Raw genomic sequence first — 22921 nt, forward strand, 5'->3', positions numbered from 1 at the left:
AACACATTGGGTGGACCTACTTTGGAGGTATTCCGGTCACAAAATTTTATTACGACCACAAAAAACGCGGCCAGCATCAGCTTCATCAAAATATTTAGATTAACCGATATTGAAACGGAAACGAGGGCTATAATTTAGGTGAAGTGTTGGATTGTGGTTTGGATTCATGGGTTTAGCTGCAGAAAAAAAGAAAAGGGCCTACTAGACCAATATTGTTCATCCAGGGATATGATTTCCTTACTTTTCATTTGTTGGCATTTTTTAAGGTAAATGATTTTGGTTTGTCCACTTTTTTGAATGCTCTAATTCAGCGCACCTGTGTCAAATCAGGTAATGTTTCAAAACATATAAATAAAATTGGCTTTTTCATGATTTACAGTAGTTTTAAAGTATATTTTTACTGATTCACATATTTTAAAGGATTATAAAATCCACCTTCTATTGGTGTCAATGCTTCCTTCATTTGAGATAACTTTTAATCAATCACTTTGTTTATGGCGTCCTTCGCGCATAGCAGAAATAAAGTTTCTCTGTGTTGAGTGTGTTGAGGTGAACACTTTTAAAATGCCCAAGAAATGGCAATATTCTGAAGAAAACCTAAATTAAGAATGAATCAATATGATGACAATAAACTCAAGCAATGAGAAATGGAACATCTATTTGTTAATTCGAATTTTTCCATTCAAAAATGGTGATTTCTAAAACCGGACAAACCAAGATAATTTTTTTGGTCAAACCAGGATCAGAGATGGACAAACCGTGATCATAATTCCTTTTTGAGGAAAATCGTTAAAAAAACATAAAAATTTGAATAATTCAACGCCTTATGGTAGTATTAGCAACTAGAGACTTGGGACTTTTCAACAAACCCAAAGTCGTATTGATTATATGTGATTTTCATGAAGAAAGATCGATTTGCATTTATTTATTGCGTGAAAACACCCTAAATCGGACAAACCAAGATCATTTACCCTAATCTAGAGCGCATTCTTAACGAAGGGTTTTTTTATATAGGAAAGCTATTCGTGAACTTGCTTAAGTTTTTTATTTATATCAAAATGCAACAACAATGGCTGAAACTTGCATCTGATTTCGAAACTAATTTTCTTTTCCAAATAGAAAATAGAATAGAAACAGGTAAAAAATAATTGTGACCAATGTTTTTTTTTACCCTTACTTATTATTACTATAGAGAAAAATAATCGAACCGATCTAGTAAAATATTGCGTTCCAAACACTTACAAACCATCACAATAATGTTGAGATACTTTGGGAAAAGTTGAGGAAAGTTTTAAAAACCTTTTCGACAATGTTATATAGACCAGACTAAATTCCAAAACGTCGTTTTTTGACTATCGAGATAACAGTAGATCACGAGGTTTCATGCAATTTTGAGACATTTGACGCCAAATTTCTTTTTTGTGAACTCTCAATTTCATCTTGTTTCCCCTTAGATTATTTTCAGATTCCAAAAGAACTAAAACTTTGACGGTTTTGCGACACTATAAAATAAAGTTCGATTGAGCCGAAATTTTGCACAGGATATTTTTTCGAGGAAATCAATATTTTGTAGGAAGCTCCGTTTGAAAATTCAAGAAGACCGTTTTCAAAGGAACCATATTATTTATACATCGCAAATGACCTTTTTTTTTACTTTTATAAACTTTTTTTTAAACCGATATAACTCTAGCATGGCATCTTCTATTCCTGTCTTGTGAGCGACTTTTGGGAAATTGTCTGAATGTCCACAAAAAAATATGGAAGGACGAGTGTGCAATGTCGGGGATGTAGGACTACACCAAGAGCTCTCAATTGAAATAACTTATTTATTATACAAAGCACGTTTTCCACGCTCCTAACATTTCCCAGGATGGCAACAGAAAATCCGAATCAAATCGATTGTGTAGCGGCGAAGATAGCAGCTGACACTGAAAAATACGGCTCTCACCGCTGTAAAATACTTTCTTTACATACGGCTTGAAATGCGTTGCACTTTGACGCCACTTGAACCCGGAAACAATGTACGAATTAATGAAAATAGAATTATGCATCGGAAAAGTCACCAATGAGTCCGAAAACACTCCTAAATTCACACAGGATCTCAAATTAGCTTTGGTAATGGTAATTCAGTAATGCAGCGTTCATTCTACGGACAGTGTGAATGGATGGAATATTGCAATTTAAGCTCCGCCCGTTTTCAATCTAATGAACATAAACAAGCTTTTCGAGATTTCACAGCATTCACAATTCATAAGTCATGAAACGAGCGATGAAACGATAGCGAGGTTTTCCGAATAGTCTTACTCAAGACCGAGAGTTTAGTTTATTTATCTAAATTGAAGCTGGAGGCGAATGTACTGAGCAATTTTAAAGCCTCATAATTTAAATCATCATTATTCAAATCACAGTCTCGCTCCAGCAGTCTTTCTCAATGCTGACGTCAGACACAGCTGTTTTGCACGATACAAAGGAAGAATGGAAAATAAATATCGCACACAGTGGTACAAATTTGTTCGGTGGAAGTACCGCGTCGATTTTCATGCCGTCTGATTTTGTACTTTTACATCGCATCATTTCTGCATCTGTACTACGGGTGTAAGTTCAAAATTTTGAAAACTAGAGAGTTTCATTTGGGGTGCAATAATCTGAGCGATAATACCCCTTTGCTGGCTGAACGAAGTGGTATGACAATCACTTTTGAAAGTTGAAAGAAGTATAGGTGATGCTTATTATTTATTGGCCTAAAAACTTTTTCCATTGCTCAGAAACTGCTTTGAAAGCAAACTATTGAAATCTATAAATATGCTTGAAAGTTCATCGAAGTGAGATTGGTCAGCGGTTAATACATGTCATCGGATGGCCGTGAAAGCACTATAAATATTGTGCTCGCACTGACCAATCTTAGTTTTTATTCTGCTACCGTGTCGAACGGACGTGGATTTTTTTTTGCCTCAGCGTGCATTCTTAGAATATCCGCGAAGCAAACATAGTGATGAAATTACTGACGGACAGAAGCAGAAGATAAAAATAAAATAGCACCTACCGCGTCGGTTTTCATACTGTTCTGTGAAGATTGGTTGTATATCAAATATCAAATATGTACAATATTAGCAATACGGACACAAATATTGTGTATTGTTCTCGCGAGAACAAAAATGAATCATGAATTACCCATCTTCGACTGTTTCTACAAGACCATGGAAACCCATCGTTCCTTTTCAGGACCACCAATACTTTCGACTAAACAGTTATTTTTTCTAATTTCGATGCATTCTAAAACAATGTCCGAAATAATCAAAAGCGAATTTATTTTAATCATGTTTCGCTGGAAGAGAGCTTCCGTGAACTCAGGAGCGTATTCAGATTTTTGTGTAATGATGATGATGTTTCGAATTATTGAGGCTTTCTTAGACTCTAAGTCTTTCTCAGTTCATTATCCTCACAAAGGACTAATTTGAAAAACTAAACTTAACACTCGGCCTTGAGAAATGCTGTTTGGAAAGCATCAGGACGACTGATAAGTCGTGAATGGCTTATTTGCTTTTGACTTTTTACTTAAACACTTTTAACGTACGGTCAATTAATTAAAGCTATCAAAACCAAGGTGCCTGGAGAAATTGGCATTGCAAATACATGCAAGTTGGTGGAACTTTCGTTCCCACTGAAATATGTTTCCTAACACCACACCAAGGTGCAAGGTGGATTGATGTCGTATTTGCATGTCGTACTCGAATAGCCACGTCTCTTTACCTTTATATCATGCATGTGATCACTACTTCGAAATTTAACAATATTCATTATTTTGTTTTGAAAATTCATATAAACAACTGCCATTCACTGTCCGAAACTTTAATCGTCTGAATGACAAACCCATTTAATTTAAAATGCATTCATAGAAAAACCAAAATGTTTTCTAAGACTTGAACAGCAATTCAGTGGCGAAAATGAGTCGAATCCAGCTTTTCGAGATTTTCCATTTTCGACACCTGCTACTCTTTGCTTTTCATCGAGGTCAAAAAGCTGCCGAAACGGTCCGGGATATTTGCGACGTGTATGGAGGAGGTCTACAGCACGGAAATGGCTTGCAAAGTTCAAAAATGGCGACTTTGACGTCGATCACGGTGATGAAGTCGCCGTCGATGAAGAGCGTCTCAAATCACTTCTGAAGGAGAACGGTCGCTAAAGCAGTCGTGAATTGTCGGAAAAAAATGAACTACGGCGAATACATAATTGATTAACTTATTGATATAATTATAGGTTTCTGTTTAAATAAAAGCGACGATACGAACTTATTCCCCAACCCAATAGTTTCTTATTTTCAAATGAGTACCTCTGAAGTATTGGTATGTAGATCCTATCTTTATTTACAGTCATTAAAATCAATTCAAGTGAATAAATCTAATGCCGTGCCGTTACAAAAACTCATAGTATCGACCGATTGACCGAAATACCCGCATCTGATATGATTCCTTTGACAGTTAAAGTCCACTAAATTAAGGTTAAACTGAGACGTGAAAGAACATTCAAATTTAAAGTCTCAATAATAAACATGCACTCGCCATATTAAAGAGACACATCATGCACTCGTTCACTCATTCATAAAAAAAATTGAACGTCGCCCCATGGTCTACTTCGGACGATGCGTGCTCGTAAACACCATAATCATCGACCAACAGCAAAAAAAAAAACCAAAACCGGAATAGTGCTAGTTTCTTCGATTGCATGTAAGTGAGCGGTCGAATTTCCTAGCCAGACATGAGTACCATGCCACACCAGCCCGCCAGAAATCCATGGCGGCGACCATGGGTGGTTGTTACCAATTAGAAAATACGATTCGGTTGGTCAATGCAACGCTTATCTTCTCGCAATAATTGCCGCGTCTGATTCGCCTTAATGGGTTCGAGCCCAAAAATCCAAGCGGTGATTACAAATCGAAGATAAAAGACCGATTTACAGCGACATTCGCACACAACAAAAAAAACCCAAAACAAAACGCAATAACATACTATCGGACGGAACTTTTGTTTTGTAGCAAACGCTCTTTTTTCCCCTCTGTTGCACTTGAGCCGAATAAGATAATTAATTTCCAATTGCCTTACATTTCGTTGATGTATTTTTACGTGATCCACTAATTGGTCGTTCGTTGCAGTCCCCGGATTCATGATAAACGATTATTTGTTTTTGTTACAACCGATGAAACAAAAGCGTAGCAGGTCTTAAGTGTTAGGCAAAATGACACACGCACACTCCAATTTCACTAAGAAAAAGATGAAAAAACAATGACAAACGACAACTTGTGTACACTGCCCTCTGTTGACGCACAAAGAAAGGCAAAAATGTTGTTTTTGTTTCCAAAGACACATATAGCCTAAACGATCGGTAGTGATACGTGTAATTATTGGATAATTGTCCATTTCCTTGGTGCGCGCGCGGCCTTTGGTTGACATGAATCAAAATATGTAACATTGGTCGACTGAATACGGGTAGTTGGTGGTGGTCGAACGGACCAATGGTTTTTTTTTCGCCCCATTCGGCCACTTGGCACGTAATGTTGTCACAATAATGAGTCGCCCGATCAGCGGAAATGGCATTTTGAGTAACTTTAACTCGAGCCGAATGTGGATGTGCGGGGCCGAATTGTGTCTGCAGTTGTCTCATACTTGACGCAGAAATAGTTTACAAAAAGTGTGCACTTCAGTAGTGGAAAATATTAGGCTGTCAAAAAAGTCCTGCGGTATTTCCGCGAGGTGTCGTTGTAAGCGCGTAGTTCTAGTTGTATTCATTTTATCGAGTCATACTATTGCTTGTTGGAAAGGTATTTTTGCGCGCTATAATATAGTCTTTGACAATGTTTTGTTTGGTTAAGTCGTTCGTGAGTTATAGTGTCGCAAATATGGAGCAAAATAAAGAGAAAATCCGATATATTTTACAGTACTACTATGACAAAGGCAAAAATGCATCTCAAGCTGCCAAAAACATTTGTGCAGTTTATGGACCCGATACAGTTTCCATTTCCACCGCACAACGATGGTTTCAACGTTTTCGTTCTGGTGTAGAGGTCGTCGAAGATGCGCCACGCTCCGGAAGGCCTGTCGTCGAAAATTGCGACAAAATCGCTGAATTAGCCGAGAAAGACCGGCATAGTAGCAGCCGTAGCATCGGCCAAGAGCTGGGGATAAGTCATCAAACCGTTATTAAGCATTTGAAGAAGCTTGGATTCACAAAGAAGCCCGATGTATGGGTGCCACACACGTTGACGCAAAAAACATCTTTGACCGTATCGACGCATGTGAATCGCAACAAAATCGACCCGTTTCTGAAGCGGATGGTGACTGGCGATGAAAAGTGGGTCACTTACGACAACGAGAAGCGCAAACGGTCGTGGTCGAAGCCCGCTGAAGCGGCTCAGACGATGGCCAAGCCCTCATTAATGGTCAGGAAGGTTCTACTGTGTGTTTGGTGGGATTGTCAAGGAATAATCTATTATGAGCTGCTTCCCTATGGCCAAACGCTCAATTCGGACCTGTACTGCCAACAACTGGACCGCTTGAAGGTAGCACTCATGAAGAAGAGACCATCTTTGATAAACAGAGGCCGCATTATCTTCCATCAGGACAACGCCAGGCCACACACACTTCTTTGGTGACGCGCCAGAAGCTCCGGGAGCTCGGATGGGAGGTTCTTTTGCATCCGCCGTGTAGTCCGGACCTTGCACCAAGTGACTACCACCTGTTTTTGTCCATGGCGAACGAGCTAGGTAGTCAGAAGTTAGCCACAAAAGAGGCTTGTGAAAGTTGGCTATTCGAGTTTTTTTTGCCAATAAGGAAGCGAGCTTCTATAACAGTGGTATTATGAAGTTGGCATCTCGTTGGGAACAAGTCATCGAACAAAACGGCGCATATTTGACTTCAAACAGATGATTGTAACTAATTTTATGAACAAATGAAAATTCAAAAAAAAATACCGCAGGACTTTTTTGACAGCATATACCGTCTCACAATGAAAATTATACAAATTATCGCATGTTGATACACGGAACAGATTGGAAAATTCAAATTTTTGCTGATTTTCGTCACTGAATTTGGGTCAAGTTTAGAAACGTTTCATTCTCCGAAACAGAGCATTTTAAACTGAACGAGTTTGTCGTTCAGTCGATTGAGTTGTTACATAATCTATGGTATTTCATTTGTCTTTTGATAACAAACCGTGATGAAATATAGTAGTACAGTTTGGGGTTTGCTTGACTCTATCATTTTTTTAAGCGCGTTCCTATGAGCTACCCTGTGAATTATCCCAAAACCCTTCTCTGACATTGTGAGAAAATGAAGATGAGTCTATTCAAAATAAATATATTTTAGCCCGACAGCCCAGCATATCATCAAAACATGATTCGGGTCAGTTCATTGAATTGTGCGTGGGATTTGGGCATCAATCACTGCGGAAAGGGGTAGACTTTGGGTACACTTCATAGTAGCTGAAGTCTATGAATCAGTATCACTTATTATGTTATTGTGAACTTCAATTATTCATATTTTCATTTTTACTTATAGTATACTAAGTGTTGTTGTATGTATTCGTCCACGCGTCAAATTAGGATAGGTATACAGCCATTCCATGTCAAACCGATATGGTAGTTCTCAGATTTTCGTGAAAACTGGTATATTTTTTCTTTATCGCGAACTATTACACCCGTATTTTTTATGTTTTCATTAGGGTGCTCATTTCCATTGTAGGGGTTGAAAAGATCAATTTACCCCTTTTTTTCTCCAAATAAGCCTTTTTTGAAAAAATCGAAACTCCGACCGATTTAGATGATCGACATATCAAATTGAATCTAATGATCTAGTCTTCTTTGAAAAATCATAACTTCAAAACGACGAAAATTTCTGGATATGTTATGTAAAAACCTAAGTTTTCAAGAAAAAAATTTAAAAAAAATATAGCGCCCGTCCAGCCTAAAGCCATGGAAACATCAACAATCAAATACAAAAAATGACGAAAACAAAATCCAATGTTTCCAAGTCTAATATTTTTCTAAAAATACAAACTAATTGTCTTTAATTTGATATGTCGATCATCCGAATCGGTCCAGTAGTTCTGTTAAGAATTTTCGAAAAAAAACACGAAAAAATGAATGTTTCGGACCACCCTGAAACGCAAATGGGCACACTAATGAAAAAATTTAAAAAAAATACGGGTCTAATATTTGGCGATAAAGAATCAATCTACCGCTTATCACTAAAATATGAGAACCATTTTTGACATGGAATGGCTGCATATAAGAAACGTCCGTAAACCTAGTGTTAGATAGCACAAGTTCTTATTTAAAATTTTCTAGATGCTGCATGAGTAGTTTGAACCACCCTGTTATAGAAATGACTAATATTTTAGTAGAAAATATTATTGTTGCACATTTTAGAAATTCAACAAGACGATGAGCGTGCGCAAGATGAAAAGAAAAAAAGTACAAAATTATAAATTCGGCAAGTAAAAAAAAGGGAAAATGTTCATGCAAGATAACATGTTTTAGGGTACAGATATTCCAGGTACGTTTTAAATTTCTCTGTTTTTCAAACATATACACTATTTAACATGAAAAAAATCATTATCATATGTTACTCACTTGGACGTATTACACAATGATTTTACTAAGATCTTCTAGGATTTTCAATATTTTCAAATTCGTCAGTGGATAATAAATCCGTAATATATTACAACCTTGGAATGAGCCAAGGTGACAACCTTGGAATGAGCCAAGGTGACAATGCAAGAAAAGTTGATTATCATCAGCACAGATGAGGAGCTCAATCAGGAGTCATTATGACAATTTTATGATTATGACAATCAAGGTTGTCATAAGTTCTAGTTACAACGCAATATTGATACCCAGTATCTTGCGTTGTGGGACATTCCTGAAACATATCTTCTCATTTTTCCATCATGATACCTTGTCGAAAAAGACTTCAGTGTGGTTACAAACAACCCGAAACCGAAGGAACCATTTGAAAATCAATGAACGCGGAGATTTAAGGCTTTAAATAACCAAAATTGAACCGTATTTTGATATTTTGATAGTTGCGGATAGATTGGCATGCGATTTGACAACTCGATTTATACAGTTTTGTTGAGACACGTGGCATACCATATTTCTACTGTAAATTTCGACATTTTGGGATAACAGTTATTAGCAAAATATTGAAATTGCAATTTTTGACAAGCAAAATAGCACTGTAGCTTGGAATGGTTACTGTCAGCTCGCTTGGATAGTCAGAAATATAATTAATTCTGATAATTCATTATTCATTCACAAATACCTCAAAATATATAAAGCAATAGTAAAAAAACGTAATGCAATGGTTTTGTATCACAACCACACATACAAATCTTTCTGATATCATATAAATGTTTGCAAGGGTCAAATGACCCGTTGCGGTAGTTAGGCCAGATTACATATTGGGTTGGGGAAAAAGAAATGTTGTATTTCTGATCGAAATTTGACGCTTGATTTAACATACTTAAAATTATCCAATATTAATTAATCCCCCTCCTCATGAAACTCCCCCTCCTTATTTGCGAAAAAATTCAGACAGCCAGTTTTCGCAAGCCTCTTTTGAGGCCAACTTAGTATCACCAAGAGCGTTTTGCATGGACTGGAATAGATGATAATCATTTGGAGCCAGGTCCGGACTATACGGTGGGTGCAATAGGACATCCCATCCGAGCTCCCGTAGCTTCTGGCGGGTCATTAGAGATGTGTGAGGCCGAGTGTTGTCCTGGTGGAAAACAACACCATTCCTATTGATCATTTCTGGTCGCTTCTGGTCAATCGCCTGCTTCAAACGGTCAAGCTGCTCACAGTAGAGAACCGAGTTGAGGGTCTGGCCATAGTTGAGCAGCTCATAGTGGATGATTCCCTTCCAATCCCACCAAACACACAGCAAAACCTTCCTGGCCGTCAATCCAGGCTTGGCGATGGTTTGGGCCGGCTCACCGCGCTTCGAACACGACTTTTTTCGGTTTAGGTTGTCGTAAAGGGTGTGTCACATCAAACTGCATCACGGAAAAAACGCTGTAGAAATTTAATTTTTAGGAATTATATCTTCAGCTTTCGCTTATAATCAGATAAGAGTGTATAGATCACGTTGGCCATGCTTCACTGTCAATTTTTCGTAAATTTGGAAAAATGTCGTCGAACGAAAAAGAGCGTCGTGAATTAATCCTGTACACTCATTTCGAGAATCCGGAGTTGTCACATCGGGACATCGGTAAGATGCTGGGAATCGTCCAATCCACGGTCAGCAGAGTACTAAAACGATACTTCGAGAACCTAACCATCGACCGGAAGGTGAAGAACGGCAAAAATGGATGCTCCGTCAGTGAAAAAGATCACAAGCGCGTAGTTAAGCAGTTTAGACGTGATCCGAGAAGTTCGGTCCGGGATGTCGCCAATAAGCTGAATTTGTCAAGTTCATTCGTCCAGTGGACCAAGCAGCGGGAGGACCTGCGTACATACAAGGTTCAGAAGGCTTCTAACCGCGACGAAAGGCAAAACATGGTGGGGAAGACGCAAGCCCGGAAGCTGTACACCGAAATGCTGACGAAGCCGCATTGCCTGGTAATGGACGACGAAACCTACGTCAAAGCGGACTTTCGTCAGCTGCCGGGCCTGTTGTTCTTCTCCGCAGAGGACAAATTCAGCGTTCCGGAGGAGATTCGCAAGCAGAAACTATTCAAGTTTGCCAAAAAGTACATGGTGTGGCAAGCGATCTGCTCTTGCGGAAAGCGGAGCGCCCCCTTCGTGATGACCGGCACGGTAAACGGGCAGGTTTACCTTAAGGAGTGCCTACAGAAGCGCTTACTACCACTATTGAAGCAGCACGAGGGCCCGACCATCTTCTGACCGGATCTCGCTTCGTGCCACTATTCAAAGGACGTGTTGGAGTGGTACGAAGCCAACGGGGTCACCTTCGTGCCAAAGGAAATGAACCCGCCCAACGCGCCGGAGCTTCGCCCAATAGAGAAATATTGGGCGATTATGAAGCAGGCCCTCCGGAAGAACCCAAATGTTGTCAAATCGGAGGCGGACTTCAAGAGAAAATGGATTTCTGTTAAAAAAAAACTACAACCTGACGTTGTACAGAACCTTATGGACGGGGTAAAGAGGAAGGTGCGAGCATACGGGCTTGGGCTCGAAGTATGAATAAAAAGAAAATGCCAAAAGTTGTTTAATAGTTTTTATTTTACTGTCTAAAATTTTCAAAAGGATCGGTCTACTGGGCGAATTTCTACAGCGTTTTTTCCGTGATGCAATTTGATGTGACACACCCTTTACATGATCCACTTTTCATCACCAGTCACCATCTTCTTCAAAAATGGGTCGAGTTCGTTCCGTTTCAGCATTGCATCGCAGGCGTTGATTCGGTCTAAAAGATTTTTTTGCGTCAACTCGTGTGGCCCCCAGCTTTTTTTGGAATCCAATCTTCTGCAAATGGTTCCAAACGGATTCATGGTCTATACCCAGTTCCTGGCCAATCGAGCGAGCGCTCACATGCCGGTCTACTTGGATGATTTCAACGATTTTATCGGTTTCCACGATGATTGGCCTACCAGTATGGGGTGTATCTTCGAAAGCCACTACACCAGAACGAAATCGATCAAACCAACGCTGTGCTGTGCGAATCGTTACAGTATCGGGTCCAATCTGGATTCAGGAAACACCATTCGTGTGAAACGGCTATGAATTTGTTGCCACTGAAATGGAAGCAAGCTGTTGAGAAAAAGAAAGTTGTTCTGGCCGTATTTATTGATTTAAAAAGAGCCTTCCAAACAATTGATCGTAGAAAATTAATAGATTTGCTTTCCAGTTATTTTTTGCAGGATCTGCATTATATTGGTTTGAGAGTTACCTCTACGGGCGAACACAGATCACTAGATACAGAGACTGTAAATCGTCGGCGGAACCAGTTGATTTGGGTGTCCCACAAGGAAGTGTTCTGAGCCATTATTATGATATTAAACAGGTGTTAAACTATAGCGACGTGAACTTGTTTGCTGACGACACTGTAATATTCGTTGTGGCAGATACATTAGAAGATTGTTACATAAAAATGAAGCATGAGCATGTGCATGTGTTTGTGTTTTATCTTGTCTGACTATAATAATGATGGCATTTAGTTATTTTAGTTATTTTAGTTGTTAGTTAAAAATATTGTGAAGTATATATATGCTTGTGACAAAACCAGTCCGTTTTTTTTTTATTACCTTCACCTTCATTTTTGAAAACATTCAAACGTCGTGTCTTGAAATATTTTTGTTGATATATTTTCAATTCCTGGTTCAAAATTCTTAATTATGTCAATAACTGGTTCGGTATATTTCGTTGCGGTAATTTTAATGTTGTAGATGCTAGTGAAAGCAAAATAAAATTGATTCAAACTGTCGACCCACGAGACCATTGAGAAATAAAAGTCATATCATTCATTATATACCAAAGAAATTCCGATAATTATAGCCTAAATAAGGAACCGATTACAGTGATTATTAACAGATAATCCCGTTTCTCCAAAACATTTTGTACGGTCTTTTCGATTGATCCAATTGAGTTTTTTTTCACAAAATAATTTCAATCTCGTGTTAGAGCTGAACATCTCAGACTCGCTAAATACCATTGCGATCGTGTTCTTGTGCGCGATGTATACCGATAGAGAGCAAACACGGCCCAGAAGACGATGACGACGACGACGACGACGACGATCGAATAAAACTCCAACCCGATACACGGCCCAACCCTCTTTTCACGAACTAGACGATTGCACGCGAAGATCTCGTCGTAGTTCACCCCCGGACTGACGCGAGATGATGCCAAGATGATCCAAGAGTTCACCAAAATAAGTCTCTTAATTGAATGGCAAACTAACTAACGAACTGAACACAAGGCCCGCGAATGCGCGGGGACTAAAACTTACGAGACGCTGGGGAGTTTTTTGAAAACAGTTTGGAAGCGAGAATAGCATCAGTCATAAAACAGAGATAAAGTGAAAACTTGAGAATTGCTCGTTGAATCCAACGCCGCGGAATCATCACTGGCTGAAATCGATCAGCCGTGTTTTCGGAGTCTTCGGAACCGCCAGTGGGTTGGGCTGGGCTCCAATTTTTGTGCGTGAGTGTTTCGGGTTGGGTTGGATTGTATTGGAAACGAAGAGAAAACGAAAGTTCACATTTTCGCATCTCTCTGATTTGATTAAGAGAAAACAGCATTTCGAGAAAATTCGAAACACAATCAAAAGCCGGCGTTTACATGATTTTGTGAGAGTGTGTGCTGTTGATTAATGATGAAAGCGATAGCAATATTTTTGATTAGGGCTGATGAATTGATCCGCAGAGGACACGTGTGCTGGGGATACGAATGGTATAATATGAATCGAGTCGTTGTTGTTTGAAGCCGAAATTTGTGCATCTTGTCACTCGCTAGAAAAATCCCTTGGGTCGTAATCATCCTCACGCCCTCGAGGCGTCGAATCAAGGGGGACTGCAGTTCGGCATTCTTGCGGATGTCGCAGGGTTGCAATGCAAAATGTCAAGGTGTATAGCGGAGGTTCGCTTTTTTGTACTATAAAACAGAAGAAGAGTAATTACCAACATTTGAGTGTGCATTGCGGTGCAGTAAAATACCCTTTACAACCGGAGGCTGCTTGATGTTGGGGTCGAGGTAAGCTCGGCGGTTGTGTACTCAATGTCTCTTGTGCGTCCAATATGGAATTCTCGTTTTATGACAAATTGCGTTTTCTCTTGTTGCCTTTTGTTCGCGAATGTTTGTGCGCATGTACGTTTGCATAATTTTTACTGTAAATGGTTTGCTCCAAATGTTCGTACAATTATGGCCGTAATTATTTCACGAGATAATCATTCGTTTATTAATTTTTCAAGGTTTATTACGCTGGCAATCTTTCATTGCAATTTGTTGGCTAACACCATACTTAAAATTATTTTATATTTTCGCACTATTTTGCAATGCTGTGCAATTCTTATTGACGAATTAAAATCATTTCAGGCGAACGTTGTAGTTACAACAATTGCACCAAACTGTTTTTTTTTGTAAGAAAACGAACTTCCAGATCCATGTCTATAAATTCAAATAAAACACAAATTTCTGCATAACTTGAGAATTAATCAAGGAAATGGAGCCAAATTTGGCAAGTGGAGGTTTTAAGGGGCAAGAAATATTTCTATGGTGATTTGACACTCCTCCCTCCTCTCCAAGGGGGGAAATATTTCTATGGTGATTTAACACTCCTCCCTCTCTTTGAGGGAAGGCTGCCATATAAATGTAACACGAATTTCTGCATAACTCGAGAAATAATCAAGGAAATGGAGCCAAAATTGGCAAGTTTAGGTTTTAGGGGGCAGGAAATATTTCTATGGTGATTTGACACTCCTCCCTCCCTATTTAAGGGAAGTCTGCCATACAAATGTAACATGAATCAAAGAAATGGAGCCAAATTTGACAAGTGGAGGTTTCAAGGGGCAAGAAATGTTTCTATGGTGATTTGACACTCCTCACTATGGGATGGCTGCCATACAAATAAAACACAAATTTCTGCATAATGTTTGCGCTAACGAAATTGATCTTTGTTCGAAAATGGAAATTGATTTTCAGGTGAAAGAATGCACTCCTATATTTTATCTATATATAAAAATGGATTTCTGTCTGTCTGTCTGACTCTTATGGACTCGGAAACTACTAAACCGATCGACGTAAAAATTTGTATGTATGGGTTTTTGGGGCCGGGGAAGGTTTTTACAATAGTTCGAGACCCCTCCCCTCTCTCTAAGGGGGACTGCCGTACAAATGAAACACAATTTTCAGCATAACTCGATAGATAATCAAGCAAACGAATTTGGCAGGAGGTGGAGGTTTTAGGGTGCAATAAATGATTGTATGTTGGATAGACACCCTTCCCACTTGTATAAGGGGTGAGGGCTGCCATACAAATCAAGCAAATGAAGCCAAATTTGCCATGTGAATGTTTTAGAGGGCAGTAATTGTTTCTATGGTAGTTTGACAATCCTCCCCTCTCTCTGAAGGGGAGGGGGCTGAATAACTCGAGAACCAATCAAGCAAATGGAATCAAACTTGGCATAAGTTTCTAGGATCGATAAACATTTCTATGGTGTTTTGACACTCCTCACCCCCTCCCTCAGGGGGGATGCTGCAGAACTCGAGAATCAATGAATTATAATAGCATAAGGGGCAATAAATGTTTCTATAGTGGTTTGACACTCGCATAACTGGAGAATCAATCAAGCAAACGGAACCAAATTTGGGGTGTGGAGATTTTGGGTACGAGAAATGTTTCTATGATGGTATGACCCCCCTCCCTTCTCTGGAATGGAGAGGGGGACCCATAAAAATATTACACATATTTCAACCAAACATGACAATCGAAAATTTTCGGAAAATTCTGAAGGGAAATGGGAAAATTCGGAAAATTCAATTCCCATATGTTCTATAATTACATAGTGTCAAGCGTTGTTATTCCATTTGATGTTTGCACCAATGAAATTGATTTTTGTTCGAAAGTGGAAGTGGATTTTAAAGTGATAAAACGCACTCCTATATCTTCTTCAATCTGTATAAATAAAAATGGATCGCCGAATGTGTTGATAAGAGCAAAACTCGAAGAAGAAATTATCCGATTGAGGGCTATCTTCACTCTATCATATTTTCTGTATCAAACATTTATTCGATTGTGTTTGAAAAAAATCTGATATTATAATGACGAATTTTGGTAGAAGTCCTAGGAAAGTTATATTAAAAGTAAATTGTAAAAGGTCAATTAGAAGATGAATCAATGAACAGTTCTGCGATTGTACCAAGATCGTAATTAAGAAAACGTGAATGTTTGCAGGTATTGATAACAAAAAATGAATTTTGGGCGGGACGAAGTTTGCCGGGCCAGCTAGTAACTATATAAATAAAAACGGATCGCCAAAATCTTGAACGAGAATTGTGTCTGAAAACAATTTGACGAGTTTTGGTAGAAGTACTAGGAAACTTATAGTAAGAGGAAATAGTAAAGGTTCGATTAGAAAATCAATCAATAGACAGTTCTGTGATTGGATCCATGAACGCTCGCTTAATAAGAAAACGTGAATGTTTGAAGGTATTAGGATAGCAAAAAATCCATTTTGGACAGGATGAAGTTTGCCGGATCAACTAATAAAAATATTGTTTGTTTTATTTTTTCGGAGCTCGATAAAACGTCCGAAGTTTGTAGTACTACATTAGAATATTCCCTTAAGTAAATTTTCCCAACATGTGCTCTATAAAAAAATACTAGACTTTCGAGGTTCGCAAAAATCATTTTCTTCTCCTAGCAGAACAGAAAAAATGGTTACCTCATGAGTCACCCTACAAGCTACATGTGAGTGAGCTGTTCTGATTATATAGCATATCAAAATTATATTTTTTTCAATAACCCCATGCTATTTGGATTATGTTCCGGGTTCCTCTGTAGACCTTGGTGTTTATTCATTCTACAGAAACCGATTATTTTGCCGACAGCACAAAAATTAAATATCTCGCAGACTCATCCTACACCGGTTTCGCTATCGACAGCCTTGACAGAGCGCGGTGTGTGCAGGTTACACGAGAATGGGAACAATTTGACGGAACATTTTTGAAGCCGGCGGCGTCGGCGGGTGGAGAATTAATCGAGCCCGGGTACCCGGGTAAAATGAATAGCTTTTGTTACTCATCACGATGTATTCAATTCTTACGAACTTCCTCGATTGATGTGGTTTTGGTTCCAGATTTGAACGATATCAAAATCTGCGATGAATACTCGCGCATCCTGTCTCGTATTGCCGATGTTACGAAACCACACACGAAGTGAACGCGCTCGGTATCGATCCCAGTGAATCAATTGTCATCGTTTCAGCATTGGCTTGGGTAAATCACATGTGATTGCGCGACAAGGAATTGCATAATGTTAATTCTCGCCTGTCATGCCACAGTTGGACGATTTTTGGGAAAATAATCCAGTATATGCTCAGAGCGCATGCCCCGTTTCTTTTGGCAAGATTTTCTGACAAACCATGCGCGATGTTCAAACCTTTTTATTGCACCCATCCAATTAAATCACTTTTTCAAACCGAGCGCCGTGGCGTTCGAAACCATCGGCATCTGTGGCAGTAGTGTGCAGGATATATGGATTTCTAAAATGACACGTTCAGTAATTTTGTTTTCGAAATGAACCACTAGTCTCGAGTAACCTTTCCGCAAAACAAAAAAAAAAGCAGCAACCAATTGCGCTGCGCTTGCGATAAACAACGGCTGCTGATAATGATAATTAGCGGAGTAATTAAACTTTGCTATTTTACTGCGAACTTTAGCACCGGTACTCACATTCAGTATTTTTCTCTCTCTGACAGATTGGCGGTTTTACACCACCACATCGGGCACTGTGTGTAATAACAGCGGTTTACCCCGGTCAAGGTCGAGACTCGTCTCGCTAGAAGTGACCAGTCTTTGGTGGTCAACTGGCTTTAGCGTGTTCCACACTGGTGCGTTGAAATCTGCGCCTTAAGCAGCCCTCCCCCCGGTGAAGGGGACGACTTTCGATATCGACAGCCAGGCCAACCACAAAAACAGAGACATAAAACCTCGGGACAGGAAGCCGCTGTTGGTTGGTTGGCTCTCGAAATCCACCAATCTCTAATCTACGATCGGGCTTTTTAATGCGGTGAGCACTTGAAACTGTGGGCTTCTTTGGGGTGCTGCTGATCATTTCAGCCCCGATTGGTTGGTAGTCACTGCGTGTTGTAAAGCTTTCGTAACACACAACGTGGAAATAATCGATATTTGTGAGTTTTATACGTTGACTTGGCTGATTAATTCGGCCAGATTGTGAAGACGAAGTCAGCAATCAGATGAGATAGAATAACCCGTCGGAAAGCAAAAATCACAATTCAGATATAAACATGCTTCATATAAACATGGTTTTCTTGTTCGAAATTTAGCTTTGCCGTTTGATTCATGTTCAGAAATCTTCTACTATTTTCTATTTCAATATTTCAATATAATACTTAAAAAAATCTGCGAAATTTCAAAGACCCATAAATATGGTGGGATTGCGCGAAATAGTTTCAGAGTTATGTGTTATGAGCTCGCTAGCAAAATTTTAATTCCTGAATAATCAGACTTCCGAAAACATCCTTCTTCCGAGAGTGCGCTTGCTATTACGCATTATTGGAATCGAAACATGGGATCGGTCTATTGATGTTAATTTTATGTACTAATGACTTGAAATGTCATACAGGAAGAGGTAAGTTGAAAATTTTCACCGATTTATGGAGTGAATCCAGCAATAGCGGAGACGCACGCAAGACCTGAGGACTTCAAGACTGGAAGTCTTGAAGATTTAAAGACAATCTAAAAGCCTGAAGACTTTAAGACTTAGAAAATTAAACACTTGAATACTTGAAGATTTGAAGACTTGGAAACCTGAAGACTTAAAGACTTGAAGATTTGAAGACTTGGAAAATTGAATACTTGAAGACTTGAAGACTCGATAAAGACATAAAGACGTAAGGACTTCAAAAATTAAAGACTCAAAGACTCAAAGTCCTCAAGACTTAAAAACTTGAAGGCTTGACGACTTGAATACTTAAAGACTTGAAGGCTTGAAGGCTTGAAGACTTGACGACTGGAATAATTAAAGACTTGAAGACTTGTCGACTCGACGACTTGAAGTCTTGATAACTTGAGAAATTAAAGGCTTAAAGACGTAAAGACTTGAAGAATTAAAGAATTAAATACTTGAAGACTTGACGACTTGAATACTTTAAAACTTAAAAACTTGAAAATGAAGAAGCTTTACCTTTTTTTATGTATGGCACTTTAACAGAGTTTAAGAGAGTTTAAATTCGATTGAAAACTCGTGAAATGTTGTAAACCGTCTAGGAATCTATCCTAGTGACCGACGTTACTCTGATTCTATATACGTATTTCTGTTAACTCGCTTTTAGGGTGGTCTTGAATCCTAAATTGTATTGTACTAAAATATCGGCTTTTACCCATATTCCCATTTTTGAAAATTCATTACTTTTGAACCGCTGATCCGATTTCAGATCTATTACCAACAAATTCAAGGTTTCTTTGAAAAATACAATGGAAGATTTTGGGATACCTTTTATTTTTTAAAAACATTGAAAGTCGTTCAAGCGGTTCAAATAATATTGTTTAATGGTTCATTCAGAATAAAAATGGGAAAAAAATTATACATCTCATAAACTAAAAAAATAAAAACAATATTTAGTTAGTTGGTCATTCATGTGTTATTAGTATTAGATTTAATATTTTTCATGCTAAATCATGGGTAGAATCTATTTCTATACTATTCTTGTCAAACAACCGCAATTTCGTACACCCTCGAATTTTGGCCGAAGAACAAAAACCGTACTATGGGAAATTTATTCAGTTTATCCAATTATCAATTACACTTACTGAATTTTTTGTTTATTTAAAAAATTATGTCATGTTTACTCACTTAACTAACCGGCAATTTTCTGAATGGGTAAGTATTTCGAATGAATAAAATCAAGATAAATTTTTTAAATAAATTTGGCCATAGGGGTCGAAGGTATCACTTTATTCTAGAAATAGGGTCTCTTGTCCAAAATAGTTTCAGAATCTCTGATCTAAATAAAAATCCCACGAAATCACTTCGGAAGGTCAATAGTGTATTGTAAATGAAAAATGATATATTGCATTGCAGTTTGTGTATGATTGAACATATGTTAGTTCTTTGTGGTCGTTTGTCTGCTCTCAGCCACCATACCTTTTTTACCGTTCTGGTCGTTTGTCTGCTCTCAGCCACCACAGCAAGAAACCATGCTTATCTTATATTTTACTCAACCAAGTATCAGTTTATGCTTTTCCTAAAGGAAGCTTGATGTCTAGAGAACCTGTTCACGAATCAATATTGTGCTTCTATGAGTGATAGATAACGACACTCAGTATCAAACAAAGTAGTCACCCACACAAAACAACACACTAGTTGAATGCATAGTAATGTGGGACAAAAATCATAACAGCAGGTGTGATGGAAAAAATTGTTCATAAGAATCAGAACTACAGTTTACATAAATGTCTCATGTAACTTGAATAATCGCATAAATATCTCAAGCGACAAAATCACTGTTTCATTTGAAGTGGAAAGTTCTGATCATTTCTGGTACGAAGAAATCATTATTTGAGTAACTACTGGTACAAATTTTGTTGAAGTATTTACTACATATATATAATTCACAAAATAAAAAAAATGTTTGTTTTTCATAATTTTGCATGTATCCATGCTTTTTCAAGGAAAAATAATTACGACCAGTACGATACCCATGTCCAAATTTAATACGACCGCAAAGGGTTAATAATGCGGCCGTTCCCTGCACACTCCCTAATTTTTTTCTTGTTTTATTTCTCATGCGCAATTGTGGGAAGAATGTATTTCTGTGGTATTTTTGTGATTTTTTTGCAATATTTCTTGCAATGTCGTAAACCTTCGAAATTGGGACGACAATCGAAATGAATAACCCATTTTTGTATAGTAATGAAACGGACACAACGTCACCATACACCATAATTGAGGCAATCAGCATTTATCAGACAAAAAAAAATAAATCAAAGAAATGGTGGAGTCTCGGAATAAATTTTTTGAAAAAATTTATATACTGATTTTGAGTACATATTTTTAAAAGTAAATTTAATACTTTTTTTCTGTGCAAACCATTCCGAATTCCATTCCAATTCCAAATTCCAATTCCAAGTTTTTTGGAAAAAAGTAACAAATTTTCGAATATATTGGGTGTGCAACTTAAGGGGGGACCCCTGTCTAGAAGGTCGGAAAATAATGAATTTTCCTTGATTTTTTTTCGGATGTTACGAATAAAGTAAAGTGTTTGTGTATTTTGATTATTATTTAAAGTATATTTGAAGATGTATTTTCTATTTTTTGAGTGCACGAATAATGATTATGACGCTGTTGACAGCCGGATGCGTAGATAGTATCTGAAAATCGATACCTTGCTGGTGGTATCGGTTCTGAAGCAACGGGGTGTCGTACAACAAATTCCAATGAATATTTTGAGACTTTAGGACAATATTTAAAGCGTTACATAGGGGTTTTTGAAAATTCGAAAAATTGCGAAAACGGCGGCCATTTTTGTTAAAAATTAGATATTTTTCATGAAAAACCTCTAAATAACGATTTTTAACATAACAAATAACAAATCGGTCGAGTAGATCTTGAGATACCGATACCACCAGTTGAAATAACATGGTTTCGAGAATAACGCGTTTTATATTCGTACAGCAATATTATATCCCTCGAGGTGACTTCATACTTGTAACTCTCTTTTTTTTCATACTGTAACTTTCCAACGAAATCAAATATCGAAAAATCCTTCTAGACAACATTTCTGAGGGCATAAGCTTCCCAAAAATGCAAAAAAAAAATCAATTTTTTCGATTTTCCAGACCGGGGTCCCCCCTTAATTTGTTTCGTTTCCACAAGATGGTACAGGATGCTATAAATAGTCGACGACAACAGTTGATTTTTTGCTGAAGTGTGAAGTGTCGTCATCTGTCAACATGATATTATTTACAATTCGTTGAGTTTTGCACAACGAGCTGCATTTTTGCGGGAAGTTTTGATTTCCTGATTCCATTATTGGAAGAAAAGTGCAGCTGAAAGGCATCGAATACTTGTGCAAGCTTATGATGATTCTGCACCATGGGATAGATTTTGTAGGGAATGGTTTGGACGATTTAAAAGGGACGATTTTGGTGTTAGAGACAAAAAGCGTCCGGATGAAAATAAAATTAGAATACGAAGAATTGCAGACATTACGCGATCAAGAAGCTTATTAAATGCTATCAGAGCTTGCAGAATCATTGGAAGTAACTCGACAAGCTATTTCTAAACGACTCAAATCCGCAGAATACACCCAGAAGCAAGTAAATTATATTTCATACGAATTGAAAGCGAGAGATGTCGAACGGAGATTTTACGTTTCGTTTGACCTGACGACAAACATATTTTCAACCCGGGAACGAGGATGAAGGGTATTTGAATAAAATAAATAATTTATAATATAACCAAAGCCGGATCACCGACACTGTCAAATTGTGGTTCAGTGATTATGATGAACTGATAAACACCATTATATGCTCTCCAAATTCGTTTAAATAATAAACACCTCCTTTCACAGAAAATGTAACCAATTATAGATGAAACAACAATTATTTTATTTTCAACGTCGTCCACATAATGGGCCACCACAGTCGAAAACTTTTCCAAACCGACTGAGACGCGCTGCGGTCAACTTTCTTCAGGAGACGTTAAATCTACACATATAACGCACACCAGCCTCAATGATGTAATTGCGGATTTCACGTCAAAAACAGACGGAACTGCAACAGCTGTACTCAATCACTCACACGGATGCTATGCACAACACAATTGTGAACGGAAAGCGACGAACGCAACGAACTGAACATCCCTAATGTTGCACAATTTGACGAAAGAAGTTGCACCACACGAAGCGCAGCAGCACGGCATCGCAGAGATAATTGTTAAACATCAATTTCAATTAGCAAATATTGAACTTTTCGTTTCTTTTCTCTTCTCTCGGCGCACTGCTACTTCAACAACGAACTTTCCGATCTTCTTCGGTGTCGTTGTTGTTCGTCTGATTTAAACTAGTTATGCTCGATTTATGATGCAGCGAAATGCTGCAGTTCTCTTCTGAGGCTATGTCTGTTTCTTCCTCCACAAATCACTCTCTAATAGCTCGAAAAACTTCACAAGGAAACTATCATCCTCCAGACGATTAGATCATTTGTGTTTAATCGTGGTCACAA

The 22921-nt window shown here is 38.2% G+C and overlaps 1 protein-coding gene across 26 annotated transcripts in view; it reads right to left on the minus strand.

Annotated features, from left to right (window-relative positions):
- LOC129775886 (ensconsin) overlaps positions 1-22921 on the minus strand; it is a 335888-nt gene that overhangs the window by 166076 nt on the left and 146891 nt on the right. The gene's annotated exons all lie outside the window — the stretch shown is intronic.

This window comes from Toxorhynchites rutilus, chromosome 3 (assembly GCF_029784135.1).
Source record: "Toxorhynchites rutilus septentrionalis strain SRP chromosome 3, ASM2978413v1, whole genome shotgun sequence".
In the NCBI taxonomy this organism is placed as follows: Eukaryota; Metazoa; Arthropoda; class Insecta; order Diptera; family Culicidae; genus Toxorhynchites; species Toxorhynchites rutilus.